Source organism: Conger conger, chromosome 1, assembly GCF_963514075.1.
Source record: "Conger conger chromosome 1, fConCon1.1, whole genome shotgun sequence".
NCBI classification, from domain to species: domain Eukaryota; kingdom Metazoa; phylum Chordata; class Actinopteri; order Anguilliformes; family Congridae; genus Conger; species Conger conger.
This window is the reverse complement of record NC_083760.1, coordinates 5,558,379-5,583,494: the sequence shown is the minus strand read 5'-3', so window position 1 is coordinate 5,583,494 and position 25,116 is coordinate 5,558,379. Positions and strand designations below refer to the sequence as shown.

Here is a 25,116-nt window from a genome sequence, read left to right as displayed (position 1 = left end):
CCACCGTGTGGTCAGAGACAGCGCTACTGTCTCCATGTTGAGCTGAAAAACTACATTTTGTGGAAAGGAATCATTAAAAAAAACAAGGAAAAAAAAGTGTTTCCTGGTTGTTGCGGGCAACATTGGCTCAGGAGGTAAGACCAGTCGTCTGGCAGTCGGAGGGTTGCTGGTTCGATCCCCCACCCTGGGTGTGTCGAAGTGTCCCTGAGTAAGACACCCAACCCCCAAATGCTCCTGACGAGCTGGTTGGTACCTTGCATGGCATTCAATCGGCGTTGGTGTGTATGAGTGAGTGAGTGAGTGAGTGAGTGAGTGTGTGTGTGTGTGAATGGGTGAAAGAAAATCAGCAGTTGTACTTAGGATAAAGGTGCTATATAAATAGTCTAGCCAGCAGTATCTGAAAAGCGTCACTATGTTTCACGCGACCATATAAGGAAAGCTTATGATCTGTGAATGACCAAAGGATCAGCCGTCACATCACATGCAGGGCTCACACCTGCGTCCTCTCCATTGGTGACAAATAGAGCAGGCCCAAACTCTCAGTCCTAGGGCTGGCTATACCACTCTTGTTTTGTTAAATGGTAAATAGTTGGCATTTATATAGCGCCTTTATCCGAAGCGCTGTACAATTGAGGCTTCTCAATTACCCGTTCATACACACACTCACACACCAAGGCACCAACCAGCTCATCAGGAGCATTTAGGGGTTAGGTGTCTTGCTCAGGGACACTTTGACACAACCAGGGCAGGATCGAACAGGCAACCCTCTGACTGCCAAACGACGGCTCTTACCGCCTGAGCCAATGTCACCCCATCAACACTGCAGATTTCATAGGAAGAACACAACCATGTGAAAACGGGAAGTATACTATTGTATACATAACAATACTTGAAGTATGATTGATGTTTATATGAAATACGCTTAGTAAATACGTCCAGCATACCCCCCACAGCTGCCAAAACAGAGACAGTCTTATATGCTTATGACCAGCAGAGGGCGCTCATTAGCTACTATACACAGCGCTGTCTTATTCCCAAAGTGACTGAAGTTGCTCAGTGTTACAGAGAGCCAGCAGCCACTTTTCACAGGCATCTGTGAGTTTGCAACACAGGGGTAAATGATGAGTCACTAAAATGTCTTGGCCTTTTAAAGTTTGAGGAGTGTGTGTGCTCTCTCTTTCACTCGTTCTCTCTTGCTCTGTCTCTCTTTCTTGCTCCCCCTCCATCCGTCCAGAGAATCAGATATCAGATATTGATGAATGATTATTCCTGTATCTCTCTCTCTTTTAGCCCCTCTCACTCCCTTTCTATCAACCCATACTTCTCTCTCACTTCCATGCCTTTGATTTCCATCATTTTTGATATTTCTTTGGGCATTCAGCCGCACCTCTCTCTCAGGCCACCCCCGCCCCTCCCCTGGGGAAAAGGGCATTGCACACACACACACACACGCTGTTCCAGCTCAGCCAATCAGAGAGGCCGCTCGGAGCCTGCCGGTGGACTGATGAAGGATGCCATCAGAGCTGTCAGCCTCTGTTTGCGTTGAGAAAAACAACGATGAGCCAGTGGTCCTACAGCACCCCCTAAACCCCCCTCCCGTTTCCTGCACAGAGGAAGCTGAGCCTTGGGAGGTCGCTGGAGACGGTATTAAGTTGAGTCTTTCCAGCCGTGCAAACGGGGGTAACGTTGTTCAAACAGACAAACTTCCTGCAGGCAGAGAAAACAACCCCCCCCCCTCTCCCCCAGCTGCCTGGCCCTTCCAGTGTCTGCTATGCCTGCCACTCTGCCTGGTCACAGCTGAAGGTTTTTAGGGAGAACAGGGTTTGTAGAAAGTGGAAAAATCTGAATTCTCCCCAAAGACACACTCTAATCTGCATTAATGGGGCTTCTACTATAGTGAGGCACTAGCCTAATCCTTGTTTGGTGCAAAACCAATCCAGCTTCAACAAACACACACGTTGACACATGCAGACACACACTCACGTACACAAACACACACACACACACACACACATAACGATACACAGCAATGCAGTAGGAAACCTGGATTGTGACCCATAGGATGTAGAACAGCTATTTGTGCGTGTTTTGCTATTTCTGGATGTGATGTTTTTAACTTGTTGAAGAACCTATGCACTCGCAAGTCACTCTGGATTAAAAGTGTCTGCTAAATGACTGTAAAAATGTACTTTTGCATGACTCCCAGGTAGAGTAATGCAGTTGTATGTTTGAGTAAAGCACATCTTCAGCTGTAATTGGACGCTTACTGCAGGTTGCTCAGGATAAGAGAATTTCTACACTGTAATATCTCCATCTCTGGTGTGAGGTTGACACCAGGCTTAAGAGTGAGCAGGGCTTTAAACTGCGGTGACGTTTCCACCCAAAGGGAGACGTGTGTATTATTAACACACCTGGAGACGGGACCAGCGGTGTCATAAAGAGTAACACATCGCAGGAGGACTGAGGCTCGTGTGCCCTCACAATCACACAGCTACAGCTCCATAACTCCACATCATAGCCTGCCCACTGACACAGGGCCGGCCTGGGTTACAGGAGATCTGAGGGGAAAACTGAGGAAGGTGGAGGGAATGAGAGGCCACCGCAGAAAAAAAAGAAGAAGGGAGAATGAGAGATCAAGATAGAGAGAGAGAGATGGAACAAGACAGATAAAAGGAGAAAGGGAAAAAGACAGATAGCAGGAGAAAGAGGAAGAGAAAGAAGTAACAGGGAAGGGGAGAGAGTGAGAGAGAGAGAGATGGACAGAGAGCAAGAGACAGAGAGAGGGACGGAGAGAGAGCCAGATAGAGGGCGAGGGAGAAAGAGAGCCAACAGTGAAGGGGAGAGAGTATCTATGTGAGAGAGACAGAGAGAGCAAGAGAAAGAGAGAGACAAGAATAAAGTATTCTTCAATTGAAAAAAAGAAATTGAGAGAGAGGCAGTGCGAGAGAAAGAGGGACAGAGAGGGAGAGGGAGAGGGAGAGAGAGAGAGAGAGCAAATGGACAGTAAGCCACAACAAGCTCACCAAGTGCAGGAGTGTTTACGTTTTTACTCGTCTGGACTGCACCCCTCTCCCGCCAAAACACGCGACTCATCGCCACGACCGTGCAGGGATACGGTAAGGTCTGAGAGCGGGAGCGCACACAGGCCTTCTGAAGAGGGCGACGCAGGGCCGTGTGTGAGGAGGTCGCCCCCGGCAACCCGAGCCAGGGACACGCAGGCATGTGAGGACGCCCGCGCGTTTGGCGCGCCGTTCCTCCCCGCGAGCGCCAGGTGTGTGCCAGGTGTGTGCCCACATCTCTGGCTGCCAGGTCTGCAGGCGGCTCCAGTGCTACAGCGGTCTCCGCCGACAGGTCATGTGGTGTAACGTTAGCTTATACGCCCACCGAGCACTTTATTAGGAACATTTTTACTTTATTACACCTACTTATTCATGCCATTATCTAATCAGCCAATTGTGTAGCAGCAGTGCAATGCATACAATCATGTAGATACGGGTCAGGAGCTCCAGGTAATGTTCACATCAAATTTTATCCCCCATTCTGATGGTTGATCTAAGTGACTTTGACTGTGGAATGATTGCTGGTAGCAGAAAGGGTGGTTTGAGTAGCTCAGAAACTGCTGATCTCCTGGGATTGTCACGCAGACTAGTCTCTAGAGTATGCAAAGATTGGTGCAAAAAACTAAATTCAGTGAGCAACACTGCAGACAGAGGTCAGAGGAGAATGGTGACAGTAATGCAAATAACCACGCATTGCAACAGTGGTATGCAGAAGAGCACACAACACACAACACATCATAACTCTAAGTGGATAGGCTATGCATTAGAAGTCTAGAAATAAGTCTAATAAATACCTAATAAAGTGCTCGGTGAGTGTACATTCGCAAGCACAGAATATTCCCCATATCATAGGGAACAGTCTAGATATTCTAGAAACAGTTCAGCCATACTGCAGGCCTACTTGGAAAAGGCTGGACATGTCCGGAGGAATATCATATCATTTATCTTAGTAAATAGGGTCCAGCAATGTGGTAAACGGGTGTCTTCAGAAAATCCAGTATCATCCCCTTGGTTTTAGAAGATGGAAGAGGCACGCAAAAAGTCTTGGGGAAAATGTTTGCTCAATTTATGAGTGTGTTTACTGGAGCCACTGTGTTGGCCTCGATCCTCTGTTATATTCATTGATATTACAATAACAAATCAGAGCAGAGGATTAGAGGAAATGTAATTTGTGCTATATTTCAATGAGCATCTGCAATTGTCGTTATTGTGACCTTCATAACTCATCAGAGGATATTACATTTTATTCCCTACATTGGAAATAAACAAGCTGGTTAAACCACTGATATAAACAGATCTGACATGGAAAAAAAAACAAGAAAACAAATATGAAACTAATGCCATTTTATGTCGGAAAGGCCCAAGTCAAAGCTAGCTTGAGCCCACATGGCTACCAGACAGAATGCCTGTGGTCAGGTTTGTTGCCGCTAGATTACATCATTAAACCTGTATGTGTGGTGAAACAAAGCCATTGCATGTGAACTTAAAAAATTCCAGTCTGCATTTACAGTTGAAACACACACACACACACACACACACACACACACAGTCTAGTGGATTCTCACCAATCAAGCCTAACCCTGCTGAGAAAAAAAAACCAGCTCAAGCTAGGCTAGGTTTTGAAACAACTGGTAGCTAGCTGCCAGACCAGCTCCAAACTCAACACGATTTTACCAGCTCAATACTCAACATGGTTTGACCAGCTCAAGCTATGTTTTGAAACAGCTGGTCGTTGGTATTTCAAGCTGATCATAACTAGATTTTACACCAGGGAACACTGCTCGGCACAAGCAGGCTGAAAGCGAGCGAGGGGAGCTGCAGTTTTCCAGCAGACATATATTGGCTGGAGTATTTATGGCGTCCATTTACAGTAATTGCAGTGAGAGGAAGAAAGTGCCGGTTTATTATAGCGCTGGCTGGCTCGACGATGATCATCCGTGCCCAACCGCTGACCTTCCTGTCTTTTCCGCTATGACATTGCGAGTCCTGAGACCACAGCATCCCGGCGTTCCACAAACACGGTAACGAATACAGCGCAAAAATCACAATAGAAGACATTTATGTTCCAAAAATACACTATGAACTCGTGTTTTAGCTGCGTGTGGTTTTGGGCTTATACACGGTGAAGGTTTTAAATAGAAGGAGCCACTATAAGCCTCCATAGGCCACCAAGCGTGGAAAGAGTCTTACTCTTGGCTAGATGGAGTTCATCATTTTAAGTAGCTAGCATTATTTTGTCCTATAATGTACAAGATGGGTTTCTCCACATTTCGCCACCGTCTGACCGGTCGGCTGTGGAGGCTGTGTGGGTTGTCATGAGGCTACGACCTACGAAGGAATTTCAATCACAAACATTGTAACTTAGCTACAAGTCACAAACATAATCCTCACATACGGGCCTAAATAGTTTAATACCAGATGCGTTCGACAAGACAGTTACGGTCGATGAGCGATTTCAATAGACATACGTCCATTGTTTTTTTAAAAGCTTAAAACAAGTGAATACTTTGGCTACAACCTTACAAATACCAGTATACACTAGTCTACGCATTACAGCAAAATGGCCGTTGACTTACTTGCTTGTTTAGGGTCGTTCCTCCTTTTGGTTTCCTCCACTGCAACCCATCCAAACTGATAACTTGTCAGCAAACGTCCTTAACGGTAAAAAGTTTGAACGGAGTCCCCGAACGTTCTATTTAATTAACGGCCGAGTGTTTTCCAAAGCAGTTCAGAAAACGTGAACCACTTTTGTCATGTAGCAGAAGATTCACAGCGTAAACTGTCGTTTGATTTTGTAGCTGTGTTTGTGCTTTCCAGTTTTATTTTAGCACCTCGAAATAAGCTTTGTTTTGAAGTGGGCTAATAGTAGCTTATCAGGCCTTGTAGGCTAACATTTGAGAACACTGGGGGGGAAATGGTCTATCTATCTATCTATCTATCTATCTATCTATCTATCTATCTATCATATCTACTATTTATGTGTCATGCATGTACATCCATCGTATGTGGAGCATATATACAAGCAAAACATACACCAAGCAGGAGTGACACACCCATGCTATTGTAATTATCACACGTATGTATACTTATTTTACTATCCTTACTGTTGTTTTTGCCCAAACTGTGTTATTGCTACTTCTTGGTTAGTTTGTTATCTGACAAGGGCTTCAAGTTTTTATCTATGTGGTCACTTCTAGCACGTGCAACTATACTTCCCTCCCGGGTTTTCAGCACACTTGGCACCCTGGTTATGGTTTTGCACTTCATTGTATGTTGCTCTGGATAAGAGCGTCTGCCAAATGGCAGTAATGTAATGTAATCCTGACACACGCATACACACACACACACACACACACACACACACACACACACACACACACTTCCCCCTCCAGACAGAGGTACCCCACGGTGCCTCGGGGTAGCTGAGTGGGCGTAAAAGGTGTGCTGACTCACCCAAACAGGCAGTGGGCCCACCTGGAACGAAACCTGTATGAACAACACAGCGCCATGGTTAAAACTCACACCCTGCCCCACCCCCTCACACCCTCCCAGAATACAGACCTGCCTGCCTGGTGACCCCCACCTCCACCCCTCGCGTTCCCGAACGCAGACAGGACCAGATGTGGACACGGGAGCAGCATTGGGCTGGGCTGACCTCCTCACCTGTCCCCCTGGAGACTGCTTCTGTTCTCTTAAATCTGAGAAGGGGCGGGGCTGCGTTTCCTTTTCGGGCGTCCGTGGGAACCGCTTTCTAAAAGGTGCTGCCCACTTTCAGTGCGTCTCAGTGTGCCTCTCCACTTTCAGTGTGTCTCTCCCCCCCGCCCCCCACCATCACCCAGACCTGAACCAAACGTGTCATTTAAATACTTTTAACTCTTTAAAGTATCCCCCCCCTGTCCACCTGTCCACCTCTCTATTCCCACCCTAGTACTACGCCCTTTTCCCACTCTGTTAACCCTTTATATGCTGGTGTAGCGGATGTAGAAATGGCTAGTTTGCCATTGAGTACCGTGAGGTGTAGTGAAGTCAAAGGCCTAGTGGCGTATGGTTACCGTGACAACGGTCTCTGGCAACGCAAACCTCGGGGTTCAAAACGACGACGTTGCCCTTAGCTACGGGCGGTTTCACCTTTAGCTGACTGCCAGTGCGTTCTTCTTTGGAGTGAGAGCCCCAGGTTCAAATCTCACCTCAGGCAAGTTCTGCTTAACATTAGCAAACCACACAGCCGATCGCTGTGAGCTTCAGTAAAATGTTTCATATTTCTAACCAAAAACCCAACCATGTGCAGGAAGAATTTTGTTCAGGATATTAGCAAAAAGGAATGTTCATCTCAAAATGGACAACATTTGGCCTTGAATTTTACTAGTATCGAAAGAAATGCAAGTAATTTTTTGACACGTTCTGCTATATTCCCAGATGTGACAGTGGGGGACACAGTTATCTTTAAAGCAGCCAACTTGTGTTTTTTTAAATTTATTTTAAAGTTGTGCTTTTATGAAATGCATAGTCCTGTCTTGCAAATGCACACAATTGCAAATTCCATAAATTATGATTCACCATTTGGTGAGAAACAACTTGAGCTTTACCATTCAACAGTTGGTTGCAACGGCCGTCATTCCCCAATTGACCAGCAGGGGGAGAAACTGTCAAGATACATGATTGAACAACGTCCCTAATGGCAATCCACTACTCTGGCCATTATCGTGACCATAACCAGCGAGTATCTGAAGACACGGCGGCACACGGACCTCTGTTTATATCCCTGTCTCAAAGTTGAGTTTGTACGGGTGCTGGGGGAGGAGAGGATTAGCCCAATTACAGAGAAATGAGCTCCCCTGCTGTCTTTCTCAGACACGTAATGTGTTTCTCTGGGTCATCTGCCGATGAATTATTCACTAGGCGCTCAGAAAGGGAGGGGAAAGTTTGGCAGGAGCGGGAGCACTACCCGACTCTCTAATCGCTCTCCTCTTCGCTTCGCTCCGCGTTCCTCCAGAGGTGATTAGAGCGGAGAGACCGTACGGCCGCTGAGTTCGCGCGTGTGGGCGGCGTCGCGGACTCTGAGGGTTCCCAGGCGAGCGAGGGAGAGGCTTCGGGTGAGATATCAGCGAAAAGGCAGAGAGTACCAGACTGCTGTGGGAGCCTTTTGAAGAACTTGAACTGCCCCCAAGTTTTCTCCGGGGTAATCTGCTATTCGATCTGATAATCTCTCCAGGGTGTATTTACAGACACCCCCCCCTTACTGAACAGGACCCCCGCACCACCCCCTCCCCCCCCTCCCAAACCTTCCCAAGAGGGTAATCTGTGCTGTGTGATAACTCCCTCCCCCCTTCACTTAGCATAGGGTCTCCAGGGCCGGAACATCAATTCAAATCAACAGAGACCCCTGTTTACACTTCTGGGAATAAATCCATTTATCTAGCGAGTGATATGCGGTTGTAGAAGGTCGTTGGGGGTGTTCAGAGGGGGAGAGTCGATGCAGCATTGTGTTAAATAGTCCCGTATTGCATCATCCTTTGTCGATGCTCAGACTTGCTCAGAAACAGAAAGGGGCATAGTTCACACCTTTAGGAGATTGATTATTTTGGCAGTGATTGCGTCTTTATTCAGAGTGTATAATCACAGCTATTGACCTGCAGGCTAATGCAGTGGAATTCCTATCTCGGGCATTATGAGCCAATCTATGGTCTATTAGACTAGACAGCTATCTCTGACGCTTATTGCTTCATTTAATAAAATGTCGATCACTGAAACCGCAACTCTACCCGTGGGTAGGGGGTTCCCTAACTGACTCCTGTAGGCCCTCAAAAAATATTGTATATAATTGATAATAAATACAATATATTTAATTTATCTTTGACAAAATTTGAAATGCCAATTTTTTATATTATGTTTCAGACACATTATCAGTCACTGGGGATAAGAGTGTCTGAAATGAGTAAATGCCATTGTAAATGTTTAGTCACTGGGTTTTGAATTAACTAGTTGAGTTTTCATGCATTAACAGCACAGTCAGGATGACAGTTTTTGGATGACGCAATATTTTCGACTTCAGGAATAAAACAATAACTTTGGTTTACCCATCTTTGGTAATACTGTGAGTGATAAATGTTCCTGAATATCTACGCTTGGAGCGCAAACATTTATGAGAACAGGAGGCATTTAAATGCCTCTGAAAGGTGTCTTGTGTATTTGGATGAATTTTTAATGAAAAATTAATATTTGTTTTTCTGAAATCCACACTTTTTACCGGATGATGCAATTCAAAGACATTGTTTAAAAAAAAAAGAGAGAAAGAAAGTGTGTTATTAGCATTCATCAGTGGGAACGGGGGGGCCTGGGGCGAAACAGGAAGAGGAGGATGAGGAAGATGCAGAGGGGGGAAGGTGTGGGGGGTTTGTGGGACAGGATTGGAGTCCCGGTGTCTCCATGCCTTAACCCCCCCCCCCCCCCCTCAAAGCTCTGTCTGTATTGAGTTTCTGTTTCCACAGCTGTCAGGGATGTTAGCTTTTGCTCCAGTCCTGAACGACATCTATGGGGCGACTTAACCTAAGCCCCACACACACCCCCCCCCCCCTCACAATCCCCAATTCTTATCCCCCCATCCCCACTAACCCAATCTCAGTAACTGCTCACTCAGACTGCCCATGCTAGTACCTACTGTGGGCGCTTCGCACACTCGCGGACATAGTCTCCTGAGCTACAGAATACCCCCCCCCCCCCCTCCCTCCCCCCACAGTCAATTCCCCTACACCCCACAACTCTCCCTTCCCTCCCCCACCACCAGCCCCCACTGTAAACCTGTGATTTAAACCCATCGTTTGAGTCTAGATGCAGTACATCGAGAATGTTACAGTGCAGGGATGAATCTGCATGTCGAGCATCAGAATTATCATCCCCTGTATCGACCGGAGTCAATCCACATTTAATCTTGTGAACAAATGCAGGTGGTTGTTTTTATTATTTTTTTTGCACAGTTTCCAAAGTTTATACTGTGTTTTATACCATATTTATAGTTGGTGTCATTATTTCCTTTTTTCCATGTTTGTTTCTGACAAAAACTGTCAATCAGAAGGCACAGAGCTCCACCTCCAGTCAGCCCCTTCCTCCCCCCCCCCCCCGACTTGGCCCCTCCCTCAGGAATCCACAGCCCCGCCCCCCCCCCCAATGTCCTGTCACCAAGGCGTCACAGATTCCCCCGTGTGGGCCAAGTTTGCGCCATCGGAATTCCGTGAGGTTCTGTTCCCCCCCCATGGGCCTTATTCTTGCCCCGACCCATGCGCCAGTGGGTCTGTGGTGCTCCAGGAGGGCGGGGGGGTCAGGGGGCAAAGCTATAGCAGGAGTGGGCTGGGGGGGGTTTCATGAGGGTGGAAAGGCCACAGTTCTGGGACCCTGGGTGATGCTTAAAATGACAGTTGGCAAGGGCGATGAAAAACTGGAGCAATTTTACCACCTGCTGCTGCAGTGCTCAAATATATGTGTTATCCAAGGGGAGGTGTGTGTGTGTGTGCGCCTGTGGGTGTGTGTGCATGTGTGTGCGTGTGTCGGGTGTGTGTGTTTGTGGGAGGGGGGGGGGGGGGGGTGTGTGTCTGTGTGTGTGCAAGTGTGTGAGCATGTCTGTCTGCCTGTGTGTGTGTGTGTTTGTGTGTGTGTGTGGGTGGAGTGTCTTACTTTAATCTCAGCTAAGTCCATACAACCGCTGCCTAATCAGCTAAGCTGTTGATTAGATTAGCGCGAGCCCTTTTCCCTGTTCTCGATAAGCGGCTGATATGAACAGGCCTTCTGCAGGGCTGCACTCGCAATGAATTCACCTGGGGCAGCCGAGGCAGTCGCATTAGCACTAGCATTAGCATTAGCATTAGCACTAGCACGCGTGACTGTTGGAGGATGAGGGTCAGTCGGCCGGTGTGGGAAGTCACTGGCTGATTGCTACTCTTGGAGGAAATTGCACCTGGCAGGGTGCACAGGGACAAAAGGGAAATAATTTGTTTGGTCACAACAGGAGCAGTTTTAGACGGTGGGGTTTTTCGAAGAGTGCGAGACCCAAGACCAGCACCCCCCCCCCACCCCTTACAGAAAAAATACCCACTGCATACCAAAATGTAGCCCAAGTTTTAAGGTTATTTCTTTAACCTACAGAGTAACCCAGGTGACCCACCTTGACACGGTGACCCCACCTAACCCCCCACTCTTAAAGGGGCACTCTTAACCGCGCGCCTACCACTGCATTGCGTGCACTCTCCTGTTAAAAGGGAAATGCCTTCAGATATATTTTCTCAGTACATGCAGTATTTCTTCTTCAGACATCCATTTGCCTATCTTAATGTTCGAAGCATGCAGAACCACGGTTAAGTATCTTGTAGATACTACGGCTGTGTCCCATCTGAGATTTGAACTGGCAGACTGTAATTTACAGCCCTAGTTCTGTAACCGCTGCGCCGCAATTCTGCACAGCCTCAGCGGACCCCACCCACCCCGTCTCTTAAAGGGGAAACGCGCAGGACTGCCCTCTGGAAGCCACCGAGGGGATGCAAACGTAGTGCGAGTTCGGTTGAGCTCACTCTGATGGGAAAAAGACAGATCAAGCTAATTAGAGGGAACGTTTAACCTGTAAACTGGGGAGTGGGAGGATCACCCCGCCCCTTGATGTCTCCTCAGCCTATGATTTCCCTTCCTCTTCCTGAAATTACATCATTGACGTCCAATCACCTGTTGATCTTTTTTAGCCAGTCATCAATTATCTGTGATTTGAAGGTTGAGATCACACCTACAGGGGAGGCGGGGCTGAGCTGGAACGGTTGCCGGCAGCAACATGACGTCACAAAATGGCTGCTTCCCGCGCCGCGCTGTGGCGTGGGCCTCAAAGCGGCCGCTAGCGCCGTGGGTCACGTGACGCTGCGGTGCAGAACCGCTCCTCGCGGTGCCAAGCGGGCCGGGGTTAAATTAGGGAGCTGGAGTCAGGAGCCCTGGGCGAGGTCGTGGTGCTGGGCGGCTTTGATGTGCCCGGCCCAGCTGAGCACCAACATTCATCCAGCCACTGAACATGCGGAAATCCCAATGGAGAGATATCTCTCTCTCTCTCTCTCTGTCTCTCTCTGTCTCTCTCTCTCTCTCTCTGTCTCTCTCTGTCTCTCTCTGTCTCTCTCTCTCTCTCTCTCTCTCTTTCTCTCTCTCTCTCTCTCACTCTAACTCTCTCTCTTTCTCTGTTGGTCTTTCTCTCTATGTCTGTTTATTGGTCTCCCACACTCATAAACACAATTACACACTGGACTGTCCCACAGCACCAACATGAACAGGCATACACGCACGCGCTTACACACATTCTCATGCACACACATGCGCTCACACACACACACATATACACACACACACACACACACACACACTCACACATACACATGTGCTCGCTCTCTCACACACACACACACACACACACACACCACAGTGGGCCTACCCTTTTGAACAGCCTGGGCCTCGCCTACTCTGTGAATGCCCCTCTCTCCCTCTCTGTCCCCAGGCCCCGAGGCCTTGTGATAGCTGCTGCTATGGGAGTGTGTGTGAACTGTTGCTCGCAGATAAACTGCAGCCAATTACAGACCAAGACAGGAGGCTGAAAATTACCCTCCTGTCCCTCTGCCTGTCCTCCCAGGCTCCTGTTAAACGGAGCCTCCTCTTCCCCTGGGTTTATCCAACTTCCACTAGCAGAGGCATGGCTCATTTCCTCAGTGCAGGAGGATATAAAAAAATAACTCACAAATACACATATGCACACACACACAGACACGCATGTACACACATACCATGCACAGACACGCATGTACACACATACCATACACAGACACGCATGTACACACATACCATACCCAGACACATGTGCACACATGCACGAGAAACAGAAAACATGGTTCACAGACTTCCTCACTGCAGGAGAATATCAAATAGAAAAAACACACACACATGCATTTACTTTTACCCATGCTCTCACACACGCACACATGTGTACACACACACTCACCCATACACACCAGCACACACACACACACACACACATACACACCGGTATTCAATATATCCAGGCCACACAGCGATCTGAGGAAGGTGACTCATGGAACACTCAGTCGTACAGTATTCGCGCTGTTAGGCGCATATGAAAGGATGGAGATGAAAGCAGAGGCATAAATGCTAACTGTAGCAGCGTCATAACTGGAGCGTGTAATGATGCGGAGACAGCGTGGAGCCGTAAAAACCCCCAGCAGGTCCAGATGAGCTGGTTTATTAAGGCGGGCAAACAGGAACCAGCTGTGCCCACCCCCTTCTCCCCTATCTACTCGAATCGGATTCAAACCTGCAAGCCCGCCGTGTCCTCGACTGTCACGTCACTGTCACCGTAACAACCCCCTTCCTCGCCCTTCCTAACCCAAACCGGTTAAGCCGGTAGCCGAACTGATGGACAAGGGGACTCTATAGGATGGTCAGCTGGTGGTTGACGTGGAAAAAGTGTTGAAAAGTATTGAAAGACACAGCTTAAACCAGCTGATCCAAGCTGGAATTTTCGAGCATGGACAGCATACAATTTCTACTATAATACACAAAAGAAGGGAGTATATAACCTCGCCACTTGACTGGTTTGTGTTGCTGAACCGGGCGAACGGCGGAGGCGAGGGGGCGATCAGGAGGAGCGTCCGGGCTCCGCTGGCACTGACCCAGCGCCCGGCGTTCTGCGCCGATCCACCCCGGGCTTCCCCGCTGCACCCCGCCCGCCTCGCTCATACGGACGCACTTACGCCGCGTTCCGCATTAAAGCCGTTCAGCAGATGCTCTCGTCCGCAGCGACTCGCACAGATTCCGTACAGTTTTTTTTATTTATCCCCCCCCCCCCCCCGGACAATCCATTTATACAGCTGGATATGTGCTGAAGGGGGGGATTCAGGTTAAGGACGTTTTGCTCATCGGGGGTGCAATGGCAGTTCCCCCCCCCCCCCCCCCCCCTCACCTGGGAATCCCAACCCGCGACCTCACACGCCCGGGTTACCAGAGCCTGCATACTGCCGCGTTGTTAGCTGCTAAATGGTGGTGGCTGCTGAGAGTGGCTGCCATAGAGATGCTGCTCACAATGTCCGCTAACGAGATGCTACTTTGAGAGGCTGCTGAAGAGTGTCAAGGCCTTCTGCTGAGAGTGCTTGCTATAGAGCAGATGATAACGAAGGGCTGCTATACTGCAGATGCTAAGAGTGTTTGCTGAAGAGCAGCTGCTACAAGCTGTTGCTTAAGAATGGATGCTAAGAGTAGTTGCTAAGAGTGGCTGCCATAGAGCTGCTGCTAACAATGTCCGCTCAAGAGCATCCGGCTAATCAGCATCTGCTAAGAGCAGTTTCTAAAGTGTGGATGCTAAAGGGCGCCTGCTAAACTGCAGATGCTAAGAGTGTTTGCTAAAGCGCAGCTTCTACAAGTGGTTGCTAAACAGTGGCCGCTGAGAGTGGTTGCTAATAAGCTGCTGCTAAAGGCATCTGCTAAAGAGGAGTAGCAATGTGTGGTTGCTAAACATTCAGATGCTAACTGAATGCAGTGTAATGTCCCTTCTGCTCCCGTTCTTCCCCACGCCACCAAAGAAAGGAAATCCCAGCCACATTCCGGGAGCTGTTCCTCACTATCCCTTAAATCGGAAACATGGGGATTATTTAGCATGACTCTCCGTTCACCGACACCAACAACACCCGCCCCCCAAATAACCACCCACCCGTTCTCACTCCAGGACATCTGTTAATGTCATTAGCTGATGCTATTAGTGCCCAACCGTGTAAGTATCATGGAACCCTAATGCCATTTAAACAGCTCTTGATCACTTAAATCCAACCTTAAATTCCCTGAGCGAACACAGAAGGGAGTTTATGGTGGATGCGAGTAACCCACGAAAGATCATTCCAGAATATGAATTAGATTAGAGGCTGATGGCACATTCTTGTAACAAGACTAAAGTGGCTTAATTTTTTTTTTGTGAATGGCTTATTTAAAAACAAACAAAACTCCAAATCAACCGTGACCAGCCCCCCCCCCCCCCCCCACACTTCCTTTTTAAACCATGTCATCAACCGTATCACATGATACGCTTCAGTTTCGGTGCAACCGCAACATAAAACTGTCCAGCCATTTGTGGCACAATGGGTCATTTGACCTGGCCGGAGAAAACACCCTTTTCTAGAAGTTTCCGTGGGGCAGAATGTCCTCCAGCATCCTGCTGCTCGTGTGACGTCCGTCTAGTGTTTAAATTTTTCTTTTTCTTTTTTTTAAGTAAAAAAGAGTGGAGCTATTTGTCACAGTCCAGGTTCCCATAGAGCAGAAGCGGGGACTCTGATAGGCTGACCTTCGGTCCTGTAGGGTCACGGGTGACAGAGGGCACAGATGAGGGACCCCCCCCCTCTGATTTATGGCTGTGGAGGCCATCGGATCCCCTTGTGCTCAAAGCTGGTTTTTGTTAAGGGGTGGGGGCTGGGGGGGTGGGGCAGGCCTGGGGGTGTCGCGTTTCCCATTTCCCCTGTGGGACAGGGAATGGTGGGACCCGGATCCTTCCAGATGGCAGGAACGTGGACATGGGGGTGCGCACGTAGGCCGCACAGCTCTGGATTTGGGCTCCGGACCCGAGGGGGGTCACGGGATCCAGACCCTGCTGTGCCACTCATCGTTTATTTCGGTTGCATGTACAGAAAACAGAATCTGCAAGTATTTACATTATTAACATTATTTGTGAGTTTATTTAATGGCCTTATCTAGAGAGTTACCTTCCTCAAATGTTGTCATGTACTGTAATTGTTTGACCCAAGTCTGGCTGGCTATTTCGTCTTTTTAATATATTAGCATACTTGCCAGTGCAATTCAGGTCAAATATCTTGTTCTACGGTGAAATATGAGTCGCCTCCTATGGAGACCAATCTGAAACCAATCACCCCTGTGGTGCTTGAACTTTTCTGATTTTCAGTGTAGTTTCTTAGTTTGCATAATCATTGCTGAATCCAGTATGCTCAAATGAGCATATATGTGTAATTGACACACTTTCGGTGCCTGTAGTGTACTCCTCTGTGATGGGAGTGCAGACATAACCGCCTGGTCCACCATGGGAGTTGTTACATTACATTACATTATTGGCATTTGGCAGACGCTCTTATCCAGAGCGACGTACAACAAAGTGCATACCCATAACCAGGGATAAGTTCGCTGAAAGACCCTAGAGGTAAGTACAGCAGTTGTGGTCCCAGCATGTCCCAGCATGTGATATTCATGGACTTACAGAAAGTTTTATTCTGTGGGGACGTTTAATGAGAGCCTTCTGCTATGACTGGACTGAACTAAGTCACAAAAGGTATCCACTCTTCTGTCAAGAGGTTTTTTTTTTTATCAAAGTACAGTTTTTTAAGCAATTATACGGATATGTGTTTTAGACTGGGCACTGCAGGCAATGAAATACATTCCTCTTCCTTTGTCATGAAATAGATTCCTACAACCTCACTGACACAACACTGACAACACTTTTTTATCTGTGTGTGAACGCAAAATCCTCCCAGATGTTGGATGTTTTGTTCAGTTATGACAAACTGTTATAAATGGCCCTATAAACCCGTGTAGTTAAACATAGGAAATTGGCCACTGACACTGAGTGTGCTAACAAATGCTTTTAATGGCATCAGTTTTTGCGCACTTGCCGAATTTAACACAAACACTGTTAAAAAATGAAGAACAGCAGTCGCCGAAGCAGATCTGTTTAGTATTCCAACTGGGAGAGGGGGTTCAGGTATTGCTGGAAGGGTGACATTTCATCGACCCCCTAATGGGGAAGAGCAGTTAAAGTTAGTTTGTCAGTTATTGGCTTGATTGAACCAGCCAACACGATTTTGCTCTCCACAGCAAACCACACAGATTAAAAATGAATGAGTAACATATTGTGTCATATCTCTACCCATTTTGTGTACATTTTGCCTATTTTTCTGCCATTAGCTTGAAGCAAGTATCGGTATTTTTAGTTGGCTAGGTAAGCAGTGTTTGGATAGTTAACTTTGGTGACTTTTGCTCTGTTTGTTTGTTTGTTCAAAAAAAAAAAAAAAAAATGGCCCTTGTCCTTATCTTTGTTGTTCCTGGTAGCAGTTGAAATTGTACTTACCTCTAGGGTCTTTCAGCGAACTTATCCCTGGTTATGGGTATGCACTTTGTTGTACGTCGCTCTGGATAAGAGCGTCTGCCAAATGCCAATAATGTAATGTAATGTAATGCAAGTAACACCTCAACCCCAGGCGTTTCTCTCAGGCTGTTGATAAGTGCTAAAGTGAGCGTGCTAGCTCTCCCTGTAGAGTGCTGCAGGGCTCCTAAAACAGGGCTGAGCTGGAACAAAAAAAAAGCTCTCCTTTAATGTGTTTACCTTTCTGTACCACGTGTTTTGTCTTCTTTTCTTTCAAGGTGAGTCTCCGCGCTCCAGTTGGTGCATATTGTGAAACAAAGAGGGTGGAAACTATGGAGTGCTCGTGTTGCGGACTTCGGACGCCCAGCCTGTCTTCATAACAGAAGACTTCCATCAGTCCTGCTCCTGAGTGAGTGCTGAGCTCTAAAAAAAACTCTATAAAGTTTTGAACGAGCTCCAAACATGCGCTCAGCACAGAGAGATGTCAGTGCTCAAGTCACTAATGTTTTGCTTGTTTTGTTTGTTAGTTCCCGTCTCCACGGCGACCACAGCCTATAGTTTGCACAGTAGCTGGGACCACTGCTCTGGTCTGTGAATGAACCTTTGGGAGCTGGAATTCCTCAACTCTGGGAGCTGGGGTTGGATGTTTCTCTGACTGCTGACTTGCAAACATCCCTGGCTCTGCTCCTGGAGAGCCGCAGGGTCTGACGGGGTCCCCAAGCCTGGTCCCGGAGAGTCGCAGGGTGTGCTGAAACTCTTAAATAACCGACTGTTTGGAAGCAGCTGACTGAACTGTTTAGTCACCTCCACTGCTCTCTCGGTTCAGAACTGTTTGCTACGTTTCTGGTGAGCCTTCAGGTTCCTCCGGCACAGGGCTGGGGTCCTGACACACGCTGTCAGTGTGTATCCTATATCAGCGTTGTCTCTCTCTCTATTGAAACGCAGCAATAGTCATGACAAGGCAAACAGCACTGTGACCCTGGCAGATGTTCTGGGCATCAGGAAAGTTTTTTTTTTCTTTCTTTCTTTCTTTTCTTTTTTTTTTTTTTTTTTCCGGAAGGATCTCTGTCAAAATAACGAGGTGCACAAAAGAGTTCACTCAGGTGCACTTGTGTCCACATCCCTTCCTGCCTGCGCTCCCACAGTGAAGTCCCACATCCTGTGTGTGTGCTTGGGGGGGTGGGACGAAGCGGTGGGGGGGGCTGTCATCAGCTTTCCATTTCACCTGGCCTCACCCCCACCGCTCCCACACCCCAGTTCCACCCCCACCCTCACCGCCAGCTTCTATGCCCCCCCCCCCCCCCCCTCCCATTCCCAGTCCGCTATTTCAAATACATCACCCCACGTTACTCCAAAAAGCGAACTCTTCCCCAAAACAAAATGGCCTCTGCCACCCAAACCCAACGTCTCTGTAACTGTGTTCCCACTCAAAACCCCGCGGGTCAGCTCAGGTAAAAACGAAACGTTGTCGCAACGTTTCTCGCGATATTGCGCCGATGTTGCAACGCTGACTGAACATTCCCGGTAACATTGTGAGAACGTTTCGTGCTCGCTCTCATGCATGGCCGGTGCTGCCGGGCTCTGGAGAACTAGGGCAGATTTTACACACTTCACAACCCCACATAACGCTAGCTCCTCTCTGACACACATCTCTTTATGCAGAATAAATGCGGGAGGGAAAAAAAAAAAACACGATAAAAAGCACTCTGCCATCTGTGATTCTGCGACTGAGAAAGCAGGACTGTTCAGCTGGGCCACATCGTCATGGTGATTTACATTTACCTGTCTGAAGGATGCTGGGTAATTAATGTTCGATCAGACCAAAGGTAAATACAGGGTTTAGGGTTTTGACAGAGATTTGTCGGTATTTTAGGCAACCTAGATTTATCGTATCTCTCCTTTCTTCTGCTCATTCGGCCAGACTCTCCGTATCCACATCCTAAAGTGGGTCACTTATGTTTTTGTCAGTCCCCGTGAATGCCCTGAGACGGCCCTCGTTCTCATAAAATGCACCCAGTTGCTGGGATGCGCCGTGAAAATTGCACGTACGCCGTTTGAAAAAATATGTCTCGCGAAACGACTGACTTCAAACAAAGTACGATGTCCGGAATCGAACAGGGCGAGATCACGGGGGGGGTGAAATCGCTGGGCCACGAACGACTGTTTACCCTTATGAATAACTTAATTGTTGTTCATAATTTATTAATGCACTGCGGTTTTGCTCTGGAATCTTGTCCCGTTCGATTCCGCGCGTCAAACCGTCGGGAGTCGGAATTCTTTCCAGGCCCGTTGCTAAGGAAACCAAATGATGTTCGATTCCTCTTCCCCCCTGATGTTGAATGTTTGGAAAAACAGCATCCCTGGATGGGCTGGCACGTTCCTCCCTCTGGAACCTGGGAATTTTTTGGGATCATTCCGTCTGGGATGTGGGAGAACAGGTTCTGAGACGTCTGCCCCCCCCCCCCCATCCCGCCCCACCACGCTCCGGTGCCCCCGGGGGTCAAACGCTGCCCCCCACCCCCCCCCACTGCCCACAGGTGCCGTTTGTTACCCCTGTGAGCTGGGGCAGGAGCGGTCAGGAGCCAAACGCGTGTTAAAAACCTTGTTTTACACCACACAGAACGGGACGGGTCTGCCTGTCCACTGCTGGGCCTGACTGACTGATTTTCTCCAGGGAGGGCTAAAGGACTAGTGAGAGATTGAAAGAGAGAGGGAGAGGACGGGAAAGATATATCATTATTAGTACAGTATAATCTTTATTGTCATATTTGATTTTTATGTTTTATTGTCAATGCATCTTCCTTTCCATTCTTGTTTTTTCTTTATTTTATTTATGTATATATGTCATTATTTATGACAATTGCACTACATCTGCCTAATTTATCGTTTCAATGTTGTGCTTGGGCAATACGGTTGCGGCAATAAAGTGTTATTGAATTGAGAGAGGAGGCAGAGAGGCAGAGAGTGAGGGGGTGCAGAGAAAGAAGGAAAGAGGGAGACAGAGGGAGAGAAAGGGGGAGAGAGGAGGCAGGGAGAGAGATGGGGCAGAGAGAGATGGGGGAGGGTAGAGAGAGATGGAGAGAAAGAGAGGCGGACGGAAAGAGGGAAGGGAGGACAGATGAGGAAGAACACCTGGATAGAAGGAGAGAGAAGCAGGAAGGGAACGAGACAGAGAGAAGTAGAGGAATGGACAGAACTACTGCCAGAGGAGAGCGGATGAAATAAACAAGAACATCCTGTCCTGCTGCTCGTTTAAAATGTACCAAAGTTTTGAGAGAGGGAGAGAGAAAGAGAGCCATTATAGTCCATTGTGTGTTGTGGAATATAGATGTAGAATTGTATTTATTTGTTTGTATGTTCATTGTAGTTCAATTTGTTATCGCCTGTTTGTTATGTCAGTGTATGCTTTGGCAATGTAAGTGTACCTTTACCGTGCCAATAAAGCTCATTTGAATTGAATCGAGACTGAACAAGAAAGGGAGAGATAGAAAGAGAGAGAGAGAGAGGGAGAGAGAGCGAGAGAGAGGGAGAGAGAGAGAAATAGAGAGGTAGGTTACCTAACTTCTCAGGTAACCTGACCAGGCAGACTGTGGCCATGCAGTGGCCTCTGGTTGCCGTGCACACAGCTGGTTGCTACGCGCTGCTGTGTCTCTGTCAGAGAGGCAGGAATAAAGCCCCACTTCCAGGTGTTGGCAAACCCTGAGACAGGAGGTGGGAGGACAGCACAAAGCAGAAAGGCCCCAGGCCGCCTCCAAGGTCTGAGTCATCCTCTAGCCCGCCCCATCCCTTTCCCTTTACTCACCGTGTGTGTGTGTGAGTGTGTGTGAGCGTGTCTGTGTGTGTGTGACTGTGTGTGAGTGTGTGTGCGCGTGTGTGAGTGTGTGTGTGAGTGAGGCCGTGTGAGTGTGTGTGAGTGAGTGTGTGTGTGTGTGTGTGTGTGTGTGTGAGAGTGTGTGTGCGTGTGTGTGAGTGTGTGTGTGAGTGAGGCCGTGTGAGTGTGTGTGAGTGTGTGTGTGTGTGTGTGAGAGTGTGTGTATGTGTGTGTGTGTGAGGCCGTGTGAGTGTGTGTGTGAGAGTGTGTGTGTGTACGTGTGTGTGTGTGTGTGTGTGAGAGAGAGTGTGTGTACGTGTGTGTGAGTGTGTGTGTGTGTGTGTGTGTGTGAGAGAGAGTGTGTGTGTGTGTGAGAGTGTGTCTGTGTGTGTGTGTCTGTGTGTGTGTGAGTGTGTGCATGCGTGTGAGAGTGTGTGTATGTGGGTGTGAGTGTGTGTGTGAGAGTGTGTGCGTATGTGTGAGTGTGTATATGTATGTGCGTTTGTGTGTGTATGTGGGTGTGAGTGTGTGTGAGAGTGTGTGTATGTGTGTGTGTGTGTGTGTGTGTGTGTGAGAGTGTGTGTGAACATGTGTGTGTGTGTGTATGTGAGCTCTCCGCTCACCAACACAGCATAAACACAGACTACAACAGGAAAACACTGTGGGTGCTATAGCAACAAACTCCCAGACACCCTTGTGTACAAGCGTGGTGTATGAGTGAAGGCATGACCTTGGAAGTACAAGGTTCCATCTGCGTTGAGCTACCAAATGAATGGGCCACGAACCGTTCCATTTTTTGATTTTTTAATCCTTTTAAACAGTATTTTATGTAACTTTGCGCATATATTTAGTGCCCAATAAACAACATAAGTAATTTTTGTCAAAAATGTCAGTTAGAACCTTATAATTCGAAGGTATTGAAGGAGTGTTCGACTCCCAAATGCCACAAAGTACAATACAACAAAAATGAAAACCACTATACTGTATGTGCAAATCTATTTTGTGGTGAAGTAAGTTTAAGACTTGGGGATGTAGCTAAGACCACAGAAAATACCTGTACAGGTTTGATAATTGTACATAATTATCTGGGAGAAGAGCTGTTATTCAGGTGCAACTCAATTTCCTGACTCTTTGATTTGTATCCATCTAAAGCTGTCAATTACATAGCCACACAGAAAACAAGCATCACAAATCCCAAATATGGTACACGGCACCGAGCCTAGCCAGAACATACACATGGCAATGAGACTGCAACATATACAGTGCAGTCTGTATGTATTTGGATAGTTGGTGCTGTTCTTTTGACTCTGCAGTCCAGCAGAGATTTGAAATTAAACAATAAATGTAAGGTTAAAACACAGACTGTCCCCGTTAATTTGAGGGTACTTGCATCCATATCGGGTAATACGTGTAGGAGTAACGTCCCTTTTTATACACAGTTCCCGCATTTTAGGGGACGGTTGACTTCTCAGCCGATTCTCCGATTAGTCAGGTGTATTCAAACGCTTCCTTAGGTATATAGTATATAGTTTTGATTCTAGGCTTTTGATTGCCTTTGGAGTCTCTCACATAGACTCTGTGTTATTGGTGTTTGTAAACATGAGGCCCAGAGTTGTGCCAATGAAAGTCAAGGAAGCCATTATGAGTCTGAGACATAAGAACTAGGACAAAACAGTCAGAGAGATCGGCTAAACAATAGGCTTACCGAAATAAATGGTTTGGAACATCATTTTGAAGAACTGCACCGCACTGCGTATCTGGCTCATACGAGAATAGCCTGCCTTTCAGAAAACAGTCATTCATAAATGCGCAGGAAAAGCATATATCTTTGACTTTCTATAACATAATTTTATTGCCCAATCGCAAATTAATGCAAACTCCATTAATGACCAACTACACAATCATGATTGTTGTTCACTGCTCAGGCTGTGCATGGGAGTGGTGCATAGGATGATCTATTTGGTGTGTTGGAGAATGTGTGCATGCTAATTCAAAACCAGAAAAAAGACATGTACATGTAAATCTTTATTCAGCTTCATTTTTTGGTGTAATTGATACACACTTCTCTTTGGAAAAATCTCTTTTGGAAAATCCTCTCAGAAAAACAAAACAAATGAAAAAAAAACAAAAAACAAATAGGCTATACACAGCCATTCTGTAAACATGCAAGAGAACAGGTTTACTTCCAGAAATGAAAAAAAGACACTTCCAGTTTTTTTGGGTTCCACAGATTTTTAGTGACATGCTACGTATAAGAAACGGTGCTTGTTTTGAAGAAAGCGATTGGTTGATTTACAGTTCAGGGTTGGTCTTTGTTGAGACTCACTCATCCTGCTCCGGAGAGCCTCTTTGGGGGTTTACGTCCCTGTGTAATCTGTGCATGACACACCACACCTCCAGTCAAAAAAGTGCATCTCTGAACCGAAAAGCTTTTCATTAAGAAACACGTGAGAGAAGTGATTGGCTGCTGAAGCGAGGGGCGGGGCCTGAGGCAAAGTCTCAACCTTCAATTCACTAACCCCCCCCACCCTGGGAACTCAGTCGACAGCCCATAACACTTTGCATAGACCAGGTAGCAGCAGACCTCACTTCTGAGTCCTGTAATCTGTCAGCACAAGACATTATTTCGCCCGTTTAATGTTTATATATACACAGTCGGGGGATAGTGGCAACGTGCCACGGACAGTAAATTAACTGAACTTCCTGTCAAATTTGCACACAGCAGCTCAGGCCAGGGGAGGGGGAGGAGACCTGGAGTGACATCACGCGATCATGTGACTGCTCAGGGCTCAGAATGGCGTCCTTTCAGCAGGGTTACCTGGCAACCAGCCTATCAGAGGTCAAAATGACAAAATGGCCGCCGGCCCCCAGGTTCCCTTGTGTGTATATTTAGCAAAAAGCTATGAGCCCATTTTATTTTTCAAATAAAAAAATAATATGTTGTTCTTTTCTCTCTGCCTCCATCGTGTTCAGTGCATTAACGGCCTCTTAGGGGGCCTTGCATGTCTGTTCCAACGCCTGCGTCAAAAGAAGTAGAAAAAAACACACACACCCACACACACACACACATGCGCACGCACGCACACACTAAACTGGGCCAGTTTGGGAATGAGGTAAGCGTGGTTCACCTAGCACACATCTACGTCTCCGGTCAACAGAAAACAAAAATCCAACAACAACAACAACAACAAAAAAAATCTTGTCTAGTGGTTTTCCAAAATAAATGATATATGTTGAGAGGAAGGGACAACAGGGGTTTAGCACATCTAGCACAGCAAATGATTTCGACAATACTTGTGCTGACGCTGTTATCATCGTATCCAGGGATCATCAGATCACGGTCCTCGAGAACAGCTGGTTTTCCACCCTCCCTTTACCTGGGAGTCAGGTGTGAAGACTAGTCTGACCAATCTTCATCTAATCACCTGAGAGAAAAGAAAACCGGAGCTGGATTTGGATTCGAGGTCCAGATATGATCTAGTCTAATGTATGTGCCTTCTTGATTAGTATGGCATAGAGGGGGGAGGAGTTAAGGTGATGACATCATTGGAAGATGAGAGTTAATTGGCTACTTGTGGAAGAGCAGGGGAATGAATTGGGTGGGGGGGGGGGGGGGGGGGTCAGGGGTGGAGTGTTCTCTTAACCATCGTCAGGACAACTGTTCACTCACAGACAACACACATCATTAGCATGAGAATAGGATTCCACTTGTCATAGAGTAGTGCACTTATCGTAAAGAATGCCCCCCATGAACCAACCTGCCCCTTCCCCCACAACCAAAAAAAAAAAAAATTATACATAAATACAGCATAACAACTGGTCTAACGTATAAATTCTACAGTACACAACATTTTCAGTCCAGTTCAGTCTACAGGATAATGCTCTATACCGAAAATATATTCAAATATATGTTTACCAAGATACTGCAACACTTCACCATATATGGGCAATTTATATAAAAAATTAAAAATTTCCAGTTGCAGAACGCCGAAATACAAACATAATCATTTCAAACACGCTGCTGTGAAATACATGTCTCATTTGTAGTCCACATATGTACAGTATATTGCAGTGTGTCGCCGCGG

General features: G+C 47.2%; 1 long non-coding RNA gene across 1 annotated transcript; it reads left to right on the top strand.

Annotated features, from left to right (window-relative positions):
* The first annotated feature begins 4,840 nt into the window (after nucleotides 1-4,840).
* Nucleotides 4,841-17,927, top strand: LOC133123917 (uncharacterized). The gene is made up of 3 exons (XR_009708265.1): nucleotides 4,841-5,080; nucleotides 17,499-17,629; nucleotides 17,748-17,927. It is a non-coding gene; the product is annotated as an uncharacterized LOC133123917 (long non-coding RNA).
* Nucleotides 17,928-25,116: the final 7,189 nt, after the last annotated feature.